The 25010-nt window shown below is 41.7% G+C and overlaps 1 long non-coding RNA gene across 1 annotated transcript in view; it reads left to right on the plus strand.

Moving 5' to 3' along the window:
• Positions 1–25010, plus strand: part of LOC142064107 (uncharacterized) — a 116442-nt gene that overhangs the window by 64406 nt on the left and 27026 nt on the right. The window contains exons 7-10 of the long non-coding RNA XR_012662992.1: positions 9672–9863; positions 16010–16132; positions 16367–16521; positions 21714–21782. This is a non-coding gene — a long non-coding RNA (uncharacterized LOC142064107). The remainder of the gene's footprint in view (positions 1–9671; positions 9864–16009; positions 16133–16366; positions 16522–21713; positions 21783–25010) is intronic.

The raw sequence follows: 25010 nt of genomic DNA on the forward strand, positions 1-25010 counted from the left end.
TTTGGAGTTCCCTGGACAGTGTTTTCCAACACTGAAGTACAGTCTAACCCAGTGATTTCAAGCAAATGAGCAGATTTGGCTGTGGAAACCGTTTTGTTGCCTCTTTTCCTTGCAGCATAAGTTTCGGCAGAGGGAAAACTTGACTCTAAAAGTTTTAATGCTATTTGTGTGATTTTCAGAAGTTATTGTGTCTGTGTCTCAGCCTTTAACAAGTATTATGTGGTAAAATATGAGCATGAGACCTTGTCTAATTCCCCCAGCTTTTTTATGCTAGTGCTTTTAGAGGTAGCCAGAATTGTGTTTGGTACAGTCATGTGAAAGATGCAGGTCTCTCAAAATTAGTCCCTTATAGACTAAGCTTGTCCCTCTCACAAAATCTGTGATGTGCCTAGCCCAAAGTAGGTGGGACACTTATTGCAGGGAATGGAATAACTGTACAAACCTCTGGCTTCTAGAAAGCTCCTTTCTCATGGCTGCACTGGGTGTGTTTTGGAGAGATGGACAAGGGGAAGGGAGTGTGAGCAATACTTTTGCCAAAGTAATATGTGTTCTTTAGCTTTTTCCAAAGGTGTCAATTCAGAACCATTTCTTAACAAGAAATCAGTAAAGGATTCGATCTAAAGGCTACTTGCCAGTGGAAGTCTTGCCTGTCGACCATACTGGGGTTTGGATTGGGCCCTAAATCCTACAGCTGTGTCTATTAATAATTAAGTAAAAAGGGTTGGCAAAGTTTTTCATCCATTGTAAACAAACATGTTTCCCCTGTGAAGTGCATTTAATGGAGTTTTGCAGCATTGGTCTCCCGGGCAAGCATATTAGTCTCTGCTTTCCCTCCCTGTCCTAATGGCCACAGCCAGGAGGGGGGCTGGGGTGGGGGGCTGGTTTGAACTGTGAGGGAGGCTGGTTTTTATCCATATTGAGTGGAGATGCATAAATTGGCATTCCATATCATCATAAAAAAAATTCCCAGCAATTATTAAAAGATTCTTATCTCTTGCTCCCTACATGGATAATGAGATCCCTCTCTGCTGGACTGAGACAGCCTGTCTCTCAGCTCACTTAATGAAATGGACCCAAGTTTGCAAATTAGCATAGCCCTGACTCCAAACGTAACCTCTTGTTGTCTAGTTGTACATCAAGGCCCCTGGCTTATGTCTTTTCTTATTAACACCCCGTAATCATGTCAACCCTCTTTAGTTTTCATTTCCTGTTTCCTTTTACAAATTCACTTTTGAGTTTTGAGCACATTGTTGGATGCCTTTGGATGAGCTGGGATTTTATTTTTGTCTCATTTTTAATGTTATTGAAGTATAAGTTTGTCTGTGGGTACTGGTGTGGATCTAGGGAATCTGTTTTTTGTTTCATGTTTTTGCTGGTGGTTTGCCATGTGATCTTAAAGCAACTCCTTTTGTATGTCTGTGCTTGTTTCCCTTCCACTTTTTAATTTTTAGATCTTAGAGTGGAAGATCTTAGAGGCAGAGACTTTTGTCTTGCCATATATTTGGTCAGTGCCTTGTAGAGTGCATTTTTGTTTCTGTGAGACTGTCTGTGTAATAGGTTATTAATAATAATAAGGAACAGCGATATTGTACGCTAGCAAGCACAATATGCTAAAGGCTTTCTAAGAAGTCAAGAAGGATGAACCCTTTGAAACTCTTTTTCCTTTTCTCTCCCCTGATGTAAAACTTCATTGTTGGACCTTTAGAGTAATAAATCAAAGCAGCCAAAAGAAGTGAATCATGATTTCTTTTGCCCATGTCTAGCTGACCCAATCTGTCTTTGATAAGACAGTGCCCTTCCCCTTTATCCACTACCCTACTAATTATCCTTCACTTTCATAAGCGCTAAAATCCACTCACTAGAATAAAAAAAGAAACAGACAAGCGATTAGTTGTGTACAGATAAGCAGCCCACAGTGTTAGCTGGGTAATAATATTTTCCTAAGATTTCTTTTTTTTCTGGAATTCATTTTCTCTCACTTACATCCGTGGCAGTAAAAAATGCTTACAGTTTGTAACACAACAGATAACTCTTCAACGCAGAGCTTTAGTGTATGCCTTTAAAAGATTTATTCCTTTATCAAGTATTAATTTAAGAAGGGGTGCCTTGTAGGTAAGGCAATGACATCAGTGGTAGGCTACAGGGCAGCAGATTTATTAATTTAATAGGTTTATCCATTTTACAGCTTGGATAATCATATTTCACTAAACTGGTACACAAGGAGGCCTCAGCCCATCTGACAGCTTTATTCTTGGGTAAGTTAACAAGCACATTTTGTACTCATGACCTTGTGAATTGTAAAAGTGCGAGGAGCTGGAGAGGAATGACAGACCAAATCCAAGAAACGTGTTAGCATTTCAGTTTTCCTGAGTGAGATTTATAAAGGCAGAAGCGAGGAATCTCAGCTGCAAAGATAACTTAAACATTTTTTAATTTATTTGGGTTAAGAAAATATGCAGAATTTAAAAAAAAATAATGGAATGTTAACTTTAAAAGTATGGACCTAATTTGTTTATCAAAGACATCAGGTTAACAATAGACTTGCTTCCCTGACAACAGATGAGCTGTTCTTGATCTGGGAAAACTAGAAAAGAATCAAGCTGGTTTTGTCTAAGGTAAATGTGTTTGTTACGTACTCACATTTACTCCTTATGACACTCTGCTTGGTGTGGCCACTGAATTCCCTCTATAGATGTTTAAAATTCTTGTAATTGGCTGAGAAATGATGAAATTTGAAAAAACAATGGAGCTAAGCTTTGAAAAAATATCTTGTTAAAAGGTATTTTATAGTTAAGAACCTCATGTATACATGTGTCACCTTAAAGCATTTCCTGTTTACTGAAGAGGAAAGCAAGCAAGCACGCACTCTGTTAGGGTTTGGGTTTTTTTCTTACTGAAACTGTAAAAGCTTGTATTTAAAGCTGAACTTTTTGTAAAAATCATGATTTTAGTTTCTTGTTGAAAAGATGGCATATTCAGGAAGAAGATATTTCCTGTGCAAAATAACATTCACCTGAAACCTAATTTCTCTTCAGAAAATTTAACATAAAAGTGGGGGCTAATCCTACTGTGTGCTTTTAATAAAAACAAAAGCCGAGCGACTTACACTGTACTAACTGCAAGCTCTTCAAATAAAAGAGCAAATGCCTCGGACCTCATCATAAAATGGTACATTTGGCAACACTGAAAGAACTGGAAGAATTGTAGACCTCAGAGGCTTATTTTCATTTATATTCCCACTCCTTTATGCCATTCTTGACATGTGAAAAAGAATATTTTGTGCAAATCAGAACTAGGCTACAAAGATAGGAATTTCAAAGCTTGGATATTAGTTGAACATGACAGGACATTTAGCTCTTCTTAGCAGGTGTCGAGATCTGTCTGTCCATTTTGAACATAGAGCACAGTCGAAGCCTTGCTCTGCAAGGCCTAGTCCTTGAGTAAGTCCTTGAGTAGGACCTATGTCCTTGAGTATTCCTAGCCCTGGAACAGGCTCCCCAGGGAGGCATCACGGCACCAAGCCTGACGCTGTTCAAGAAGCACTTGGAGAACGCCCTCAGAGACACGGTGTGAATTTGGGGTGTCCTGTGCGGGGACAGGAGCTGGGCTTGATGATCCTTGTGGGTCCCCTCCAACTCAGGACAATCTATGACTCTATGATCCTATGTGCATGAAATGCCACGCCGGGATGTGCAAGCAGAGAGCTGCCCAAGCCCAGAAGGTGCACGCGGCTTGATAAACTCCCTTGCACGACGCAAGTGGGTAGCGGTGTTTGGGGAGCAGCAGTTTTCCCTGTAGGGCTTGTTTGGGTAAGCAACACCTCCTCTTCCAGTCAGTTGTGCTTGCCGGTTTGTACACAGCAATAGCTGGTGTTTGGGTTTAAAATAGTGTATAAGGATAGTTATGTGTGCAAGAGAATTCATTTTTAAAGAAAATGTTATAAATCACGTTACAGTTTGAGCTGCTATATTTACAACAACTTCTGAACTTTCACCCTAAGGTATACAGACAAGTGTCGCACAGGGAAAGTATTTCTCTTCCAACTCATTGCTAGAAATTTAATTCTAGTGCCTGGTCTGCACTAGAAAAAAAAAAAAAGACACCTTGCAAACCTCCTGTTTGGCCTTTTTAAAATTTGCATGGCCTAAAATTCTTGTGTCACACCGCTGACTGTGTTCCCTGCAGGTCTGGCAGGACTGCTCTGAGGGATTCCGTGGCTCAGCGGAGGTTGGTTTCTTCAGGATCCTGTGCTCCTGTGAATCGCTTATTTTCCAGGGCTGGAAGGCTTTGAACTGGGGTAACGTTTACAAAGCATCGTCATGTAAATGAAACCCCCGTTTCATTTCCTACCATGTGAGGAACACAAGGAAGGTAGCCAGTTGTGTTAGAGGATGTCATAACTCTTCTTACCATAAAAATGGCAAAAGAGGAACTTCCTGTGAGACGTGATGGCATGGTCTCCTCCGGCTTCAGAGGCTTTCATCGTTCCCTTTTCACTTCTTCAAAAAGGGGGAACTCTGTTCACGGAAACACGCTCAATCACAGGGATGTTTCATACTTGGCTGTGGATGCGTTACTGGTTAGGATCCCTAATTATTATCAATTTGCAGATTGCCTTGAATGTCTTATTAAGATTCCTGCAGAATGATTGATCATAATCAAAAAATTAATCACCAATCAGCCCTGGCAATTAACATTAGCAAGTCTATTTGCATATATCTGATAATTTATGCTGCTGCTGGAAGAAGGGACTTTTGCTGAATATTATTGATTAGGGGAGAAGAGCCAGATGCTTCTATCATTGGGACATTAGGCTTTATTAGATAGGGCTAGTAACGTGTAAGAAATTGAAGGGCATTCCTGCAGTCTGCTGTAACATGGGCATCTTCAAGTGTCTAAAAGGAATTTCTTAATGTACCAACTGAAATTTCTTTAATATTGAAAAGTGGGGTGGTGTGCTTTAAAGAAGCTTTGACTTTTGGCTCTTATTTACTGCAGATGGTTTAAATATCCATTATGAGAAAAATACTTGATAATATCAGCCTAGATTGTGAGATTTACATTACAAAGAATTACCTAATAGATATAATTATTTACTGTTTTGAATACAGAATTTACAGGCTTAAGATTTGACTAATTGTACTATTTAAACTATGAAGAATTGCATAGCAAAGTCCTAGAAGTAATTGAAAATATCTACACTTTTCAGTCAGTAGATTTTTTTATAATTCATTTAAAATCTTTCTTCATATTTTTTTTCTTTTTAAACCGATATTTTTATTGATGCATTTGTAAAGAGAGGTTTATTGTCCGTATGAACAACACTGATTTTGTCATCAAATTGTCTTGAAATTGCTTAGAGCATAGAACAGCTGTTTAAAATGTTTTGAGTCTGGTCACATTTTCTGATATTTATAATCTTTTTTTGCACCGTAGCCCTTGGACTTGCTTCAGCACCCTTCAGGGTCTCTCATACCTGGTGCTGTAACTGCAGCTACATGAAAATGTTCCGTCTGCTATCGTAAATTCAGATTCGGCTCTCATTTATAGCTGCTTAAGGATTAGGAACAAATTCATTTAAGCCAATACAGAAAGTGGTAACAATTTATCCTCTTTAGTCATTGCGGCCCTGTAAATGATGGTAGAATTAAATCTATTTCCACTAACCAGAGATGGTCAACATTTTAAGTGACAGAATTGTATTGAAATAAAGGCCAACAAAACCAGGATTTCTCTCTCTAGTTTCTGAATTGTAAAGGTAGAAGGATTCAAAAGATATTTTAATTTGAAAAATTTGCATTTTTAATGAATTTTAATTTTCATGTTGTAGCTTTATTGCGAGCTAGACATTTTTGTAGTTCATATAGGATTTTAAAAGAACATCTTGTATTGAATCTCTAAAACTGCTGATTTTTAAACTGAAAAGTGCTTGCTTTAAAATACATTAGCACATCGTGGAAAAGTCTATTCTTAACGTATCTAGATTGGTTTATTCTCTGAATATCAGCTCTGTGCTTATCTTAGTCTTTCTTGAACAAAGTTTTTTTTATTTTATCTGTCTGTATACACTAATCTGTTTTGCAAGCTTAGAATGCCCGTGTCCTTAATGTCATTAATATATTTCTCTGGGTCTTTTGACTTAATTTTTCTCCCATTAATGAATTCTATAGTTGGTTTGAAAAGGGAACGGAACCATACCCCAGTTCCAAAACAATAAGGGTATTAAAGAAGTCCAAAATGTTTTTCCTTTTTCTTTTGGTGAGCGTTAAGTGATCTGCAAAGAGACTATCAGCAAATCCCAACTCTACGCTATTTGAGATCTCGGATTAACCAGTTATAACATCTGGTTTTTGCTGAAGTTAGTTGGTAACCATGATATCTTGTCACTGCAAAGTTCAGAGGTTAATTGAAATCAGAGAAGTATAACCCATTCAGTTGTCCCGTTAATTACGCTCAGCTCCCGTCTTCCTCCTGCACCCTCCCATAAACATCAGCCGCTGACCACTCGCTGCTGACCGAGGCAGACCGCCGCCGCTGGCCTGCTGTCATTCAGCTTGATGGCTGGGAGATGTTTAACGGCTGAGTCACTGAAGCTGATAAAAAATGCCTGCAACAGGGGAAAGGGGTATGTGCGTGTGAAGAGGGAGTTGGTGACATCCCCATTCATCATCCCCCAGCTGTAATGTTACCAGTTTTCACTGAAAGCTGGTAATGCGCCAAGATTTATGGCAGGTATGCTTTGCTGAGTGCCTAGCTTTGGTTGCAAAAATTAGGGAGGCGTTGATTGGGAACCTGCAAGACTGGTGGGGATTTCTAGCAGTGGTTTGCAAGGATGGTGTTTATACTGCAGGATTTCATATTGCATTGAACAAGTAATATATATATATATATAGAGAGAGTGTATATACATATATAAAAAAATAAAATAAAATATATAAATCTCCCTTCTTTCACAAAACTAATATGAACAGTAGAATTTTGCTAGTAACTATTAATTATCAGATGTTTATTGTGATGGTGAATTTCTCCAGGGTTTCCGCAGTCAGCAGTTACGCACTATTTACCTTAGAGCAACCAGACAAGCACAGGAGCTTTCAGAACTGAAGGAACATTAAAATACTAAAATAAATCTGAATCTTGTAAACCTATCCTGACCCTGGGGAAAAAAAAAAGTATCTACATTGCCTTCAGTGGAGGATGATTTGGGTAAGAAGAAAAGGAAAACTTCCCACTCGGGGTAGTTTTGAAATTTTGAGTATTAAGGATGGAAGATAACTTTGAGACACGTTACTTAGAGCTAGGTGGACTACTAGAGCTAGGTAGTCTTAAGAACTGGGATACTCGGATAACGAATCTAAAAATCTCTCCTCACGTGTTTGTCCAAATGTAGCTGATCTAAAACCTAATCTTCATGAATATTAAGCGTAGGCCTGCAAAATCCACTCCTCCCTTTTCTTCTCACAGCCTTCCTCTTCCAACAAAAACCTGGCTCTCCCGTGCGCTCCAGCCAGCCTGGAGAGGGGACCCTGGTCCTTGACCAGTTTCCGCTGTTGAGTGTCGGTACGATTGTCAGTGCTGCGTCCCTTGGGGAATGCGGTCTAGAGTCAGGACCCCGCTGTCATGTGTTGCACAAACCCGAGACAAAAACACCCCTTGTCTTGAAGCTTCATTCTCTGATTTTAATCTCTGTTGTCTTCAGTCTAGGTTCAAGTGACTGTTGTCAATACTGCATCCGCCTGTGGGTATGAACTGAGGGTGTTACAGCCTGAAATGAGGTCCTTGTTCCAATCACAAGAAAGTATATAAATCACCCAAACAATTGTTATGAATAATTCTCCAATATCCTGTTACTGGTACTGTTACCCCCGGAGATAACAATGTAGCAGGGCTAGTAGACTTTTTTCCTGTAAACATGTTAAAATGAAAATGAAGCATCTTTGTGTCTTCCTTCAAAAAAGAAAAAGCAAACCTCAGACTGTTGAAATCTTGTTAGTGAGAACTGAAAACATTTTTGAATTTCACAGCTCTTATTAGTTTTCAAAAAAACAAACAAAAAAACTCCTCGAAATTCACTTGTTTTTATAGCCAGCAGCAGTATTTTCTGTTTGTTTCTTTGTTTAACTAAAAGAATAATCAAAGCTACTTGGTTCTACTTTATTCTAACTCAAAATTATTATTTTGAAATGTGACTTTGTTTTTGTTGAGCAGCTAAAGATGGTCGTTTCTATTCTGAATATGCTTAGAGCTAATACTTCATAAAAGCTGCTCCTCTGATGGGATGACAACATATATATACACTATACACAACAGAGAAAGGTGTTTTCTGTGTAATTTATGTGCCTGAGCCATACACTGAGCCCATACACTGCTGAGGAGGAGAAGCTAAATCAATCAAGAGTGATTTCCAGTGAACAGCCATATCACACCTACCACCCATTTGCTCTTGGCTGGCTGAGAAATGAAGCAATTTAAACCTATTGGGTCATGCTGAAATGGGGGCCAAAATCTTATCGATGTGCTGCACACAACTGAGCCCCATTTCATCTTCATTTCCAGAGGCCCATGGGCTGCAGCAGTTCCCTGTCGTCCAGCAGTGTCTCTGGCATTACATGCTGGCGTCCTGGCTGCTGAGCTGATGCCAGAGGCTGTGAAGGCAACTTTTTGGAATGAATGGGGAGACTCTAGATTTGAACTTTTTGATCTGCAGAAAAAAAATGGAGGAAAACACAATTAATCTTCAGTTATAATGTGGTTATGAAGCTTAGCTTGAGAAATCCAAGTTTGCTGTGGAATACGAGATGGAAAAAGAAATGGTTTTCTGTTCTCTTGCTTAATGTTTCATGCAATCTTGGAATGTTCTACTGCCTGGCCCTCATGTTTTTAGATTATTTCCACATCTGTCTCAAAGCCATACCCTTCTCAAATGGACCAAGCAGCTAGTTTGTTAGTTAAAATAATAATAATAAAGTGTAAGAGCATCCCAAGTGTGCTGAACATCCCAACAGCTTGCTCTCGGCGCAAAGAGAGCACCTGGAAAGGCTTAGACACTGGCCCAAGCTTGCAGGCAGAAGTAACACACGGCATGTGTTCGCCATTGGGTTTTCCTGTTTCTGTTGCTTCATATTAAACATGAAATTCCATATGGAACTTTTACTGGTTGCTTGGAAAATGGATGTCTGTCGCCCCAGAGGGATATATTGGTATTCTGCACCTGATTGCATTTCTCCCTTGTCCCCCACGGGATGAGTCAAAGGTTATGGTTCAGAGGGGAAGGAGTTTGTCAACAGCAGGTTCTCCTCAAGCTGAGGGGAGGCTGTTTCTCTTTAATAGCGTGGGTAGGTTATATGTGGATGTAAATAGTTGTTTGAGTTTGCATATGTGAATTTAGGAATCTGATCCAAAATAAACTGACATGAACAAGAAAGTTGAGACTGACCCCAAAATAAGTTGTTCTGATCCTAAACATTAGCAAGACAAGTAAAGCAAAGCAAAGAAATAAAAAAGCAGTTCAGAGCTAGGCACAAATTTCCATCCACATCTCTCTTGTTTTCCACACCTGCTTAGGGAAATTAAAAAAGGGCTGTTCTGAACTGTAACACTTCTGAATACCTTTTTAAAAATTTCAGAAATGAAAATATTTTCAACATCTCTTGCAATTTTGTTCTCTCCAGCATGATGTTACCGCAGTGCTATTCCCCACTGGGCTGCAACAGCCAACTGTGACTTACCCAAATGATCTGCAGTGGAGTCAGCTCACGAGCGTACGAGCCCACGGAGTGCTTCTCCACCCTGTTTTGGTCCAAGTTCCTCAGCCGGTATCTCTGCACCACGTTTTGCTCTTCATACACACAAGCTGTCCTAAGGTGAGTCCGTACCATCTTCCCCAGTGTGGTGGTGTGATGTTCTGCACTCCCTTAATTACACATTTGTCAGTGGATTGTGGCTTAACGCTGCTGCTCCCTTTCACAGTTGGGGAGTTCAAGCAGAAGAGGTCAAGGTCCAGATCCTCAGCATGTAATTCTCCTAAGGGGGCCTGGGCTTATCAGTGTCAGCCAGGATCACACAGGATGGTTCATAGCAAAATCTCATACCTGACCCTTCCAGAATACACCACAGCACCCTGGGACGCTCAGCTTTTTAATGCCTGTGGTGATATTTGCGCAGAAGGCATGGGTAGGAGACCAAGTGCCAACACCTACTGTTGAATCTAAGCTGCTAAAGTATGACTCTGCAAGTTATTTCAATAAATCTACTCTCTTAAATTTAATTAGGGAGACAAAAATCTGTCCTTGGATCTGGGTGATACTGTGTGAAACAATGATGGGCAGTTAACAGTAGTATTTCCAATTCCAAGTATTTAGAAATCATGAGTCAGGTTTTCCAAATCTTAGAAATAATGAAATAGGTTTTTAAAAAGAATATTTCAGGATATGCCTTGTTTCTGCTTTCTCAACTTTTTGGGTGTAATTGGTTTACTTGTGAAGTACTTCAACAGAAATACGTAGTTTCTAAGCTTGCTTTTAAAAATTACAATCAGCTTCAGACATATTCTTTTGTTCTAGATCTGGGCTTTAACAGCACGACCAAACATTCCTGGTAAATTTATATGTGCTAATAAATGCAAACTCATATACCCCACAATATGCAAGGAGTACCAGAAGTTAAAAGTAAATGAAATCTGTGACTGTTTCCTAGTTCTGTACTAGAGGTTGCACATATTTAAAGCAAACCTAGATCATAGCTGAATTCTGTTACACAGGTTTCATTCAAGGTAACTTTGCTGCTGTCAGCTAGGCAATAATGTCTACTCTAGCCATCAAATGTGATCACTAAAAATTCAAGATAGATAAGAAATAATTACTATAATAATATTTTTTAATTTGTCTTCTGAATTTCTATCGGGTTTACCTTACTTTTTCCCCTCTTTATTACTTTCAAGTTTTCATAGTTCATTTTTAATACAATTTCTTTGAATAGTGACAGGTAAACCTTTAAAAAATGAAAATTGAGATTCATAACAATCACCTAATGGCTGAGGCTAAGGCTGTAGTGAAAGCATCAGTCATTTTGAGGCCTGTGATATATTCACTAGAATTAATAAAATCACTAGAATTGGCAAAGAAGGAGAAGTTGCCTTGTAATCAAGTCTCTCTGGCTGTATGTGATTTTATTGTAAGACTGTTGTTGGGTTCCCAAGGTCTTTAAAGGCTGGTACCTAATTCTGATAGACTTTATAGTTTTTGTTTTAAAATGTCCTCTTTTTATTTGCGTGGTTGTTTGTACACAGACAGGCCCAATCCAGCTCAAGTCTTGTGTTATTAATACAGGGACAGAGTTTCATCTCGGAGCTGGTTCTCACGCTATGACATTTGTGTCCTGCTCTCCAGCACATACATGCAGACAGGGTTCAGCCCTCAGTGCAGGCAGATGGCTCTAGCTCTGTTGATGGCAAAAATAAACTTCACTTGACTTCAGCTGCAGTTATAAAACTTTCCAGATACTGAAGACTCAGCTGCTTTCTGGGTATACAAACTTAATGGAGTTTGCGGGAGTTTGCCCACTCCAAGGATCCATGCCAGTGTTTTTAGGAAAGATTTTTTTTAAAAAGTGTATTCCAATTGTTACCCATAATCGAGATAATATTGCAAAAATCTGTGTAGCCTATTGACCTGACAGAGTGTAAACAGCTTTTTGGAAGCCTCCCGATATGAAATATTCCAGTCCTTATATCGTTCTTGTACACAAAGTGCATGGAGAGAATAAGCAATAAAATACCAGATGGATTTCCTTTGAAACATAATTACTATCCAGGTGCAGACCCCACTTTTCATAGTCAAAGATTTCCATCATTTTAATAGGATTCTTTTAAGTTATAGCATCGGCATCTCCTGACCTGAACTATTGGTCAGTGCACCGCACATATGGTACTGGTGAAAAAAGAGAGGGATTTGCCCCTCTGGCCCCTTTGGCCACTGACTTTTTTTTCCCGAGAATGACAGTTGGCAAGCCAACTGGTGCCCACTCCGGCAGCGACTTTCTGCAGGGGACACACCTGGCTCACGGGAGCTGTACAGAAACTCGTGTGGTCTTTGCAGAGAGCCAAGCAAGAATATTTCTCTTTTTTCATTTTTTTTTCCCCTGCTCTTTTCCTTGCAAGGGAGCACAGCAATAAAATAATAATGATAATAAAAAGGCAAAACCAGTCTCCCCTCCCATTCTGACATGTTGAGTGCCAAAACTCAGATCAAATCTTTAAGGCAAAGTGAGAACGCAACGAAAACAGGGGCTTTATTATAAAGGCAGGGCTGTGAACTTTTTAACTCTCACAGGGCTCCCGGATGTGCCTCTTCACACTGTACACAGCTGCTGAAGGCTTCCAGGGACTGTGGGTGGTGGGTGAGGAAAGGGGAAGAGGTGGTTTAGCTATGCACAATATTTCCCATAAGAAATAAAGCAATAGAGTCTCACCTCACTGCCTGTTTTTCCACATATATTGAGACGGGAATGTATTTATATAACCTTATTAAAAGGGAACACTCAGTAGCAAACTCAGTCTTTAAATAGCTACTGTTCTGCATACTCCAGTCTCCAAACTCCTCAATTTCAGCTCACACCCACTTAAATTCTTTTGACATATTCCTCAGGTTTTTTGTGACTTTGGGGTCAAATCCAAAACTTATTGAAAGCAGTGGAAATACACTCAGTGAATTCAGTGGAATTTGGATAATACTCTCAGAGCTCAGATACCATGGTGATAAATGCAATAAATTACACAGACAAAAGTTGCCCATTTTGGGCTAGCTCTACTACAGAAACAAATTAAACTGTTGCTATTGACTGCCACAGGAATCAGTTCCGCCGCTTCCCTGGTGGCATTCAAGCAGCTCTCAAAACATTTTGCAAACAAGAGGAATATCTTTATCTCCTATTTACAGATGAATAAACTGAGGCACAAAGCCACGATTAAACCTGTGAGTCAGGCAGCTAGACTTAGTCAAGAGCTAGAATTAGACCCAGATACCAGTCCCTGGACCACCCAGTGGAAAAAGAGAGTCAGTTGGCTGCTAGCAGTCTCGTAGACTCTCCTGGTGCTACCAGGCCTTACTGATGCCAACAGGAGTGGAGGGCAACCAACATCCTCCCATAAATCACTGAGCGTTAATAAACTGAGCAGCCCTCCAGAAGCAGTTTGTTTTTACCGCCGAGATGCGTTCTTTCATCCTTTTTTCCTCCCCACCGTTCATATTTTCCCTTTGACTCCTGTTATTTTGGTTCCATTTAGCAAATACATTCTTGGTTTTTCTTCCCCTGTGTCCCTCCAGCCACCTTGGTTTGCCTTTTTTTCCTTCTTTCCCCTAAAAACTTTTTTCCTCATTCAGTGCACTAAGTGGATTTACGACCCATTTAGGCAGCTTACAGTGGCATTGCTTTTACAGTTCAGAGACAGAAGGGCCATAAAAAGATTTACAGTTACAGCAAGAGTCAGTTGCATGGAAGTTCAAGATCCAAATTAGACAAAAGGAGCGGGGCTGTGTGAGTGGCCAGTAAAAGAAGCTTGGAAACAAAAACAAATGAAACTGCTGTTAGAGGAGGAGGTTAGGGTGGGGGCAGAGAAGGAGGAGGAAAAGTTGCCTGTTAACTTCGCATTACTATTGCAGCAGCTCTGTTAATTCTGTTACATAAAGCCCTTCTTCCTCCTTTTTTTCCTCTCTCAATGTTGTTGTTGGACAGATTTTCTTTGCAAACACAAATCTCAAACTGGAGAGCAGCAACTTCACACAGTAGTTGAGATTCCAAGGCAGATATTCCCAGGATGTTGGCAGCTGTTTTTGCTGCTGCTGCTGGGACTCCAGGATGCAAACTCCAGAGAATAAAGCCACGTGGCTGAAGGAATGGGACTGGTCAGAGTGGAGGACTTCAGGTTGCATTGCATTAGGTTAATCTAGCATTTAAAAGAAGCTAGAGACTGGGAAATAGATTTTATCCTTTCCCCCAATAGATTTTTCCTGCTGACTTCAAAAGAAACAAGACCAGGCTTGACCAAATCCATAACAAGCTGAGGCAAAAGGGAGATTTGCCCCTGACATTAAAGGAACATGTCTGGGCACACAGAGAGAGACTGTAGCTGAAGGCTGCAGAAGGTTGGGGGCTGCACTTCTGCGAGACTCAGACCATGCGCCATTCTGCCAGAGCTGTGGGCAGAAACCACTTTGGAAAGCAATGTGTCCTTTACGGGCAGCCTGAAAAGGTGCCACCTTTGAATCTACAGGTGTCTCCAGCTGGATGGGTACAGCCACGTCGGCTCTGCTGGTGGGCTGAGTTGGTTTTGATGCAGGCCAGCTATGGTCCAGGTGCTGTATAGTCTGTACCATGGCACTGCAGCTGTGCTAATAGGTCTTTTTGAGGGATAGGCTTAACAGTTCAGGAGTGACAGCATGCCAGCTAATGCAGCAACAGGGCTTGAAACTGGTTGGAGTGCAGGTGGAGCAAGCACAAGACGGTCTGCGCTCGCCCACAGATATATGCTCCATTCGAGCGGAGCGTGAGAATGGCTCCAATGAGCCTATTCTTGACTGCGTACTCCACTTCATTGGGTTTTTATTGTATCTATGTGAGATGATAGCGTGGAAGCAATTGTAAATAAGTTGCGTACATAAGAAAGCCAATACTTCCCAGTTTTGCTCTAAATGCCGATTTTTTAAAAAGTTGAAAAGCACACTATTGTTTTGGCTTCCTTCTTGTTGCTGCTGGATTTATTCTGCTGCTCCCGTTTCTAACCAACTTCTTGTTCAAAATTTCGCTTTTAGTTTCACATAGATACGGCACCCTTAATTTCCTGAAGTCTGTCACATAGCAATGCTGTCTGGCTGCTTTCTGGGCACCACTCAATTGACGCTTGCATTTCAGAAGTGGGTGATATGTCTATTAGTTGCCTTATTCTTAATTTCTGTTGGCTATCGTCATATTGTTCAGGGTTGCAGCAGCATGGGACTTTTTACTTCCTAATTTCTTGTGTATTTTTTTTGTGAGATTGGTGAAATTTTTGACATTGCTGGGTCCCTTGGACCTTGTTTCCTTGGTGTCTTGGCTACCCTTTAGTCACTATGTTGTCACAGCTCTCCGGTGAGATTAGTGTTACTGGTGGTGTAGAGGACTCTGGGATCCTCTGGATGGAAAAAGACTCCATAAAGATAGATGTTTAATCCTTGCTCTTTGCTCCCACATGTTCTCACATGGATGTTAACACCCTGGTTTCAGGTTATCTGTAAGAGGAAAAAAGCAATCACGATGCTTTCCCTACATGCCTTTTAGATCTAGTTCTTCCTCTTTCAGAAGAAAAATCTCCTAATAAGAAGAGTGGTAATATTTTAGAAAGGTTTGGCTTGTGTTCTGCTTTCTAGGGGAAGAAGCAGCCAGCCTCAGAGAGAGAGAGGCTTCAGTCTAAACCAGAAAAAAAATATCGCTCAGGCCCCTATTAAAATTTAAAAGCTAATTGACAATAGCCAGACGGTCATCTCTTACCCCTTCCCCCCCTCCACATGGCAAGCCCTATATGCAGCCATCCCCTTGGACACGTGAAGCGCATGGTGCTGCGTTGGCTTCGTGCACGTTCGCAGTGCTGGGCTCTGCAGCTCTGCAATATTCGCTATCCTGCCAGCTGGCTCCCCTTCCAATTGATGTTTCGTGTGGTGCTGTATAAACCTCAAGTGACCAGTCATTCGGGACACTGATGGATTTCTGCAGCTCCCACTGGAGATTTTCAACAGGACACTGAGCTGTTACCAGTTCTGCTGTGTCAGGGCTGTTCCTGCCTCCTCCTTTTCCCGTCCCCCCCCCCGGGCACTCGCTCTCGCTTCTGTCTCATTCCCCACTTTCTCTTTCAATGAGAAGGGCCTTGAACTTCTGGTAGAGGCTTGACATATGAAAGAAAGCTTTGAAAAGAAGAAAAGACTATACTTTATGGATGATGGTTAAAACGTGTTCTTGAAGGGTCTTTTTTTTTTTTTAGGTTAATATAGTCGCGTGGACAATGCAACAATTTCCATGAAAAATTCTCACAGTGGTGAAAGGCTTCACTTTTTTGGAGGGAAAACCATTGTAAATGAATACAGTCTTTTTACAGACTTATCAGGTCTGTATTTCTGGTTGACTTTTCCTCTCATTCCCTCCTTTTGTTCTTTTCCTTTTTCTTCTATATTTATACAAGAAATAAATAATTTTTAAAAAACAGTAAACCAGTAACTTTTCTACTTTAGCATTCTATTAATTGTAAAACCAAATCGGTGTTTTCAATCTGAATCAAGTTGTCAAAAAGATGAAAAGCATTTTGGAAATATTTTTTTAAAATGTCTACTATTCTTTATAGAAATGAGTATGCATTTCCCAGAGTCGGGGGAAGCAGCCTTCTTCTTCCTCTATGAAGAAAATAGAAAGCTTTTTAAAAGCTAAATTTTAATAGCTGTCAATGTCACAGGTCAGTACAGCTGGGATCCAACACCAGGTCTGAGACTGTCAGAAAAAGTAAGTTAATTTTTCCATTGCTGGAATTGTTTTAACTCCTTCTCCCTGCTATTTTACCCTCCACTTACCACCTCCTTCAGAACTGAAGATGAACCGTAGACCTCTGCAGAGGACTCGGTCACCCTGCTCACCACCCTCCTCCACCCGCAGCGGGCGGGTGCCGGGGCACGGCCGGGGTGCAGGATGCAGTCCCTCCAGCCCTAGGCACAGGCAGGCACAGGGCAAACCCCGCGCCTGCAGCAGGGCTCAGGCCGTGCAAGAGAGCTGTGCATCAGAAATGACTCTTACTTAACCTAGGAGGCCCCCACATCCCCTGTAAGCTGTTTTTGACTGTGTCTTCGAGTGTGTAATGTGCTCCGTAAACAAATAACCTGTGTTTTTTTAACTGGGTCATTATGAGTTGAGTTGTACTTCAAGCACGGGACGTGGGGAGGAAGTGGTGGGACCAGGAGCAGAAGGGGAGACAGCGGCAGCCTCAGACCCAGAGGACTGCAAGGAAGCAAAATATGGATGGCTGCCAGAACAAATGCAGAGCCTTTTGGGAAACCATTTCAAGGCCTTATGAAAAAGTCAACGAGGTTAAGGAAGGCACAAATAATGTCAGACCTCCAGGAGAGCCGTTTGCCATGGACAGGTAGCTCCAACAGGGGTTTGCCCTTGGTTCTAGGTGGCACATTGCCGTCTTGCTCTGTTGTCACTCCTTTGATGAGGTTGTCTGTGGACACTGAGGCCAGAGCCTCTGGAATTTTACAGTCCAGAAGCATGAATTACCAACGTGAGTGGAAAAAAAAGGAAAAAAAGAGCTTGAAAATAGCAGCAACTTTGTAAAACTCCATATGTGGTCTACGTTTTGGGGCTGGAATGAGGATCCTCAAAGGTGTTTATGTGGCTAAAATCTGTGAGGCCTCATCAAAACACAATGTTTTGTTAGAGAGAGCAACATCTGGGAAAATTCCTGTGCATGTTTCCTCCCAGGTTGATCTGTGTAAGTTTATGGCCCTCTGGCTTGTTTATTAAATTTTACCATTTGGATTTAAACCATTACAAAAACTCATTGTGAAAAAAAAAACAACTAAAAAAGCAATAAGCACATCTCTGCTTCTGTTCTGCTTACTCAAACGGAATCAAAACAAAGCTCGTATTCTCACTCCTTGATTTCTCTAGGAATTTTAGTGTAATAACTTCCCTTTTTATTCCACAAATTACTATGTTCAATGTTGTTTTGGAAGAGTTATTAGTAAACTGCCGTTACAAAACCTGCAGGCGGCACCCGAGAGCACTGAATATGACTTCTCCAAGCTTTCTGTTTCCATTGGCCAGATTCTGATCTCAGTCGCATTATGAAGATTGCTGGCTGATGGAGATGAGGATCTGATCCTACACTTTAGTAAAATGAGGCTTCACAGATTTAGAGCTGAAAAAAAGAAATATCTGTCACAGCTTCTTTCTCCCTAGGGTTGATGACTTCATTTTGCTGTTCAGCAGTCCATAGAAAGCTTTTTGGGTGCTGGCTTTAGGAGCGGGTATGGTAATAGAGACAGCTCGTAATGAGCCGGGGAACGGCAGAGCCTCACCCCCATCGACAGGAGCAAGAGGCATGGCTCATGAGCATACCGAAGCAAAATGTGCAGTTCCAGGGATACAACAGTGATACAGTAGATAGGATATCCTGCCAAAATGCTGTCTAAGTAGCCATTAATGGACATCTGAGTTTTGCTAAATAATTAATGTGTCTGTTGTATTTTTTTCTTATAGATCTTTCAAGGAATTTAGTTTCTGTTCCTTTGCATTTAGTTTCTGTTCCCTGAAATGCTGCTTTTGAGCCTGTCTTCTCAAGCATTTATAGACATTGTCGGTAAGGCAGACAATGTAGCTCATCTAATAGTAGCTCATGTCTGTTATGGCCAAAAAGCATTTAGCCCCAGGTGTGTAACAAGATAGATACCCCTCTTTGTTTTCCTGGTATGGTTTGGAAACTGAGGGGTAGCCTGCTGAAGTGGACTTGCCAAAAGCAAGCCATAGGTCTATATCGTAGGCAAGAACATGTCTTGTCCTTTGACAAAAAGAAACTTTAATAGAGCTTTAAAATATACTAAATGAACTGCCTGAATCCCAGCGCTCAAGAAGTTCTAAATAATACTCTCTTGTCCATCGCCATCTGTGAAAAATGGCTATTCTGTTGTGGTATGTGCTGAAAACACCAGCATGTTGCACTGGCTTTGCAATCTTACTTTGCAAACTCACACAATGCAGAGATATCATATAAACCATGGGGTGTGGAAGTGCTGGTAGGGACAAGCAGCCCCGCCGAACATAGCTAGCCCTTTTCCAATTCTTCCGTGGTGTCTCTGTGGCGGGGCTGGCTGCCCCAGGTGACTGGAAAAGGCCCTGTTCCTTGTTCCTCCCAGCACCTGAATACCTGGGGAGTTTTGCCGTTTTTGTCCAAAATCCTGGCTATCGGTGTGAGGAGGGTGTTGGCTGCAATACGTATTCTTACCTTCTTATCACCAGTTATTTTCCATGAGTGCTGGGTGACTACTTTGGCTTCAGCCTGCAGTTCTCAAAGGGAAAAAAAACAGTATAATCATAACATCAGTGGCTAGATCAAACATATCCCAGTGACCAGGGGCGTGAGCAGGGCTGAGTTTTTGGTTTGGCCTTTGCTGAAGGTGGGAGATGTTCACTAACTTCAGTTGCAGGTGTGGGTGTGGATCCAGGCAGAGCAGGCTGCACACGCAGGGAGTTGGAGGCAGATGTTGGGTATGGACCGCTCCAGTCCTTGCAGTGGGGATATGGCACTGAGCGCTCTTCTCTGCTCTTAAAAATAGGGGGTAGGTCACAAACTAAGGTGTGAGCTTAGCTCCAAATGATGGTCAATTCTCTGAAACAACCCAAACCTTTCAGCATATCCGCTTAGGACAAGGTGTTCTTCCTCTTCTGAAGCACAAAGGAAGGAAATGTATCTTCAGGAAATGTTTATTTTACCCATGGATTGTCTGAAGCAAGTTTCGACAATACCCGGAAAAAAAAAATTGCCACAAAATTAATATAAAAATAGGAGGGGTTATTGACAAAATGCATTATTTTTATGAGCTAGAGAAAAGAGAATGTGCTGTAATGCCCTATGCCAGTGGCTAAGGGTGCGACCGGGCGACCGCGGTGCAGCTGACGTGTGACCCGCGGACCCTGCCGTCTGCGGGCCAGGTGAGTCAGGAGGCAGTTCCCTGTCCCCGTCCTCTCAGCTTTTTGCATGTCTTAAAACAGCCATTAGAAAACAGAACAAGTGAGACACTTAGCAATACAAATGTTTACATGTTGGAAGGAGAGATGCTACTTAACACCTAACCCAGAGGGGTAATTTAAACCCCAAAACCTGTAGGAAGCCTCCTTCTTTCTTCAGACCCTGGGAGATCTGTTAGACACATTTCTTCTGAATGCTGTGGCACAGCTCCCCCTCCTTTTTTATAACCCTTATTTCTCCTAGCCTTGGAGAGCTGTAGAGGAGATCTTGAAGGCAGCTGGTCTCTGGAAATGAAACCTATGAGATTTAATCCCCTAAATAAGAATGAAGGAGTTAAAAAGAAAATGAAAGAAATATTTATTTTTATTCTCTAAAACGGAACTCTGCCAGTCTCCTCCTCCCACGTACACACCATTGACACCCTACCACAGGAAACAAACCCCTTGGTTATTGCATAAGCCCACCCCAGCGTGCCCCTGCAGTCTGCCGCAGAGCTATAACCTCCTGCTCCTTCAGGCTGGCTCCAGCATGCTACGCTGTGAGTCTGAGTTGACTGAAATAAGCATGGAGAGAGGCTTCCACAGAAACCTCTAAATGGGTTTTAATGTCTCCCCGCCATAGGATTCCCGGAATTAATTTGCATCTGGCTTTTGAAATCAGGGACGCTGTGTTAAGGAAGATGGATGCCCCTAAGAAGTACTGAAAAGAATGATGGGATGACAGTGGTGGTTTATGTAGTAAGCCTGGATGCAGAGTAGTAAATGTGGTTGGTTGATTGAGATCAGGCTTTTTTTTTTTTTTCTTTCCAGTGGCAACGCCCATGGAGTTTATTTATTTATTTTCCCCTTTCACTTCAAGGCACCTAACAACAACACTCTGTTTTATAAATCCCTGTGATTATAAAACTAGAAGGATGGCATTCTTGGTTGCCTCAGAGGCCAGGAGTCTATACCCACAGGAGACAGATGGGAGAAGCAGCCAGCAAGCTTTCTATATTATTGCACAGAATTGCAGGAACTGGTTTTGGTTTACACCGCATGGGGGAATGCAAAGTCTGCGCAGAGCATCTCCATTTACTGCTTCCTCTGCATGCAGCCAAGGCAGGATTGCTTACACTCCCTCTGCACAGTTACTGGGGAGGGAATAATGTTGTGTCTGTCCTGCAGAAGATGGAAAGGCACTGCTTTGCATCAACTGTTTCTCTTATCCTGCTGGTAGGATATAGCCCAAAAAGATTAGAAGTGCTTCATGTAACTATGCAAATCTGGTGTGAGACTCCAGGCTGGTCCAGCAGTGACTGATGACTTTGAGACCCCCACGTTGTGGACAGTAAATAAACATTATTGATGCAGGATGAGTCAGGTTGTACTGCAAAGTTAGGAAGTGTTTTTCTGAAGTGTAGAAGATAAGTTTTAAACATAGGGGATTTAGTTTGCATTTTCTCATGGGCCACAAGGTTAGCTACAGAGTAAGAGCTGGATTTAGATTTGGAGTCATCACTGACCTTTGAAGAAAAAAAAAGTATCAGGAATGTTTGATTTTGGTGCTTTGCTTCATCTTCTTGCTGCCTTGGTAATGGGGCTGCTTGTGGTGTTGTGGGGGCAGCTCCACAAGATCTCTGATCCTTCCCTCCTCTTCCTATCATTCACCTCCTCCCCAGCCCTACCGAAGTCAAATATAAACTTTCTTAAAATGAACAAAGACTCATTCCACTTGACCAAGCCTGACTTCCCAGAAAATAAACAGCAAGAGCAGAGCCAGCCAGCCTCCTCTTCCGGAGCTGCCAGCCTCCAGAGAGGCAACGAATGGAGCCAGAGCCATTCTGAGTCTTTTGCCATGGAGAAGAGGGTGCCAACATGGGGGATCCCACCTAAGGAACTTCCCAGGGTCCACTGTAAAATAGCAATATTGCTAAGTGCCTTAATTTCACAGTTCTGTTTTCTTTTTTTAGTCTCAGTTGTCTCCTGGATAACTGGACACGACTGTTCCCCCACCCTGATAATGGATCAAAAGGAACCAGGTCAGTAGCACATATTAGTGCTTTGATAGGAGAGAGCTCTTCAGAGCTCGACAGTTAGACTAATCTGAACAGGGTAATAGCTGATTCCCTTTTAGGACCATTTTTACTGTTGCCTTTTGTTTTCTATTAAAATGAAAAAAGTAAAAAATAAACAAAAACCCAACCCCCAGCCCCACCATTGACCCAATGGTGTAATATGCATTAAAAGAATGACTAAAAATAAAGAATAGAATATGCTGAACAGTTTTCCAAACCAATTTTGCCTTCAGAGTGGATTAAATTAATTTCTGCTATGCACAAGTCGCCTAGTACCATGGTGACAGGGATGTGCTGGTACTGTACCAGCTGGCCACAAAGGTGGATGAGCGAGCGGACACGGGAAGGGCTTCAGTTCCCACTCCCCAAAGCAGCTCTCCCAGACACTGGACGTCCCCCCAGCTGCTGTGCCAAGGCTCATCCGCTTCGTCCCTTGGTGTTCAGTAGCGTACTCGAGGCAGCGAAGCTCTGTGGTGCAGCTGCCCTAAAACCACAGGACCAGCCGTGACCTTTTGGACTTGAAGTCCACACTTTTTTCTTAGATTCCCAGCACCACAGGCATTCCCTGTGTGATTCCCTGGGAGCATCTGTGTGCAGGTGTTGCCTACGGTACTAAAACAATTCTCTCTAAAATAGCATGGGAAAGAAACAAGTGTAGACAAAATAATAAATACACCTGTACAAGACCCCTCTTCCTTACCAGGCAGTAGATGTTTTGGGACCTAGGTCAGAGTTATCTGATACCTCCCGGATCCCCTCTTCCTGTGCTCATCACCTTCTTTAACTCCTGATGTTTATCTGCCTTTCTTTTCCCAGGACAGGTATCTTTGATCTCGGCTGGCCTCACTTTTAAACAGTCTCTCTTGCAATGAAAGCATGTGCTTCTGATCCTCTCTAATCCCAAAACATCCTAAATGATTGTGTGAGTCCCTCAACTTTCTTCATCCCACCAGCAATACCTGGCTTGTTATTTTAAAAAAAAAAAAAAAGTGAGAGTGCCTTTACATTGCACCAAACCTGCTCCTATGGAAAAAAATCTTAAACTAAGGCAACTGAAATGTTCCCCCCTGATGGCTAACTGCAGTGAGCAGCAGTAGTCACACACTGCTCAACCCAAACATCTTCCTCAGTGGGTTTTCTTGCTTTGTCTATGCTGATATTCACAGGCACCCTCAATGAGGACAAATGTAGTTAATGAAGATCGGCCAACACTTCTGCAAGTTACACATGTGCTGCTAAGGATAATATTAAAAGTTTGAAAAATAAAAAACAAGGAAAAAGATTTATTTTCCTGTTGGGTTTCAATTTTGCTGCTTCTTTTTTTTTACTCTCTGCTGTTTTCCACTATAAGCATTATCTACTCGAGCCAGAACAGATTAAAGCATTAATTGTTAGGCCCCTCTGTTTTTACTTCGTACTGTTTTATCGCCTAAGCAACTTTATTTGGTACAAGACAAATAATCTGAATTCCTGCAGTCAGAAACAAGGAGTGGGAGTCCGGGAAACTGGCTGCTGATCTAATGCAGTTTTTGCAAGTGTGGTTATGGTTAGAAACTCTAAATATGGCACCGTGTTACTGTGCACACGGTAACTGCGCCCTGTGTGTCAGTGTCTGAGTCACTGTAGTGTAGTTTACTGACAAAAACATGTTTTACTACTCTTGGTTGTGAGGAGTCAATAGGGTTGGGAATGAATGAGTTGAGCTCACTGCATCGAGTTTTACCAACCGAATGACCGGGCTCGGGTACCCAGGGTTTGCTGTTGCTGAGAGGGGTGTAAGCAGCAGAAGGGGCACGATTTGGCAAGCAGATGTTGAGCCAAGTGTCGTTTCAGCGAAGGGGGTGGTTTGTTCATGTCAGAGGAAGGTGCCAGTGAGGGGGGATTCCTGCCTGGCACCCCACGGGGACGGGGGCTGTGCTGGCGGGCGCACGGTCAGCAGAGCTGCGTGATGCCCATGGGAATGAACTGATTCTGCTTCTGTGAAAGTATTTAAAAAGTTCTGTTTTCTGCACGGTGCGGAACAGAAATGTGTTTTGAAGCCTTGATACTGCGAAACAGAATTGCCCTCCTGTGGCTCCCTCTCCCCCCACCACAGGACAGGCTCCTTCCACTAGCAGCTCAACTGGCAAAAGCTTGATTTTTTCAACTTTCAAACTGAATTGACTTGATCTGAGTGTTTACTGGCAGAAATGAAATTAATTTAATGTTCTCCTTTTAACGGAGTCCCCCCCTTTTTTTTTTAATCTTTTAAATAGTAAGTATCCACCAAGGAGACTGGCTGGCATTCCCATACTGTACGCATTTATCCTAACATTTACTATATACTGACTCATACAGCATGCATCTGCAAGAGTTATTAATGGAAAGTATGAAATACATTTGGTTTAATATTTGGTAAATAGGAGGTGTCTTTTCTTTGTGCTCGAATTTGTGTTTCAAATGTCTGTGTTTATGTTATTTATATTAATATATTTCATGGGCTGCTTAATAATAGTAGCAATTAAGGTAATAACAATAAATATAGATAATGCTGAGCTCTTCTGCTTTTCATCAAAGGAGGTCAAGACTCAAGGGTATACCTCTGGGGCTGGTATAATGTAGATCTGATCTCCTCCTGGTATTTCTTTTTGTGGAAAGTTAGGAGTATCATGCAAAGATCAGATCGCCTGTATTTTGGCCTCTGGAATGTCTCTCAGGCATTATAAATGCCAGTAAGAAACATAAAATTGGAAAGAAAACAAACACCAGGACATTGAAAAATGTAACCACAAATACTGACCTATTTGGGTTTTTTCTGATTTAGCAGAATGCTATTAATATTATAATTAAAGCTATTTTGTGGCCTGGGGGCTTGAACACCTGGCTCTTATTAGAGCTGGATCTGTAGCGTGTGGTGGGGAAAAAAGAAAAAGACAAGAGAGGAGACGGCCCAAAGGAGAACACAAGAGGGCACAGTGGCACCTGTGGTGCACTTTTTGTTCCCTGGCTTTTTGAAATTTTGAGGGCTGTGTGAATTTAGGCCTCTGTTTGCATGAAGTAAGTAATTATGGTAACATGGCTGATTATCTGGAACTGTAAAAACGTAGTTTTGTCAGCTTGGAGTGGATTCTTTACTAGAATTATTTGTTAGTTAGTTATGAGGGTCAAAGGTAAGGTGCGATGACTGTATCATTTAAGGTTAATATGGCAATA

This window comes from Phalacrocorax aristotelis, chromosome 13 (genome assembly GCF_949628215.1).
Source record: "Phalacrocorax aristotelis chromosome 13, bGulAri2.1, whole genome shotgun sequence".
NCBI lineage: Eukaryota > Metazoa > Chordata > Aves > Suliformes > Phalacrocoracidae > Phalacrocorax > Phalacrocorax aristotelis.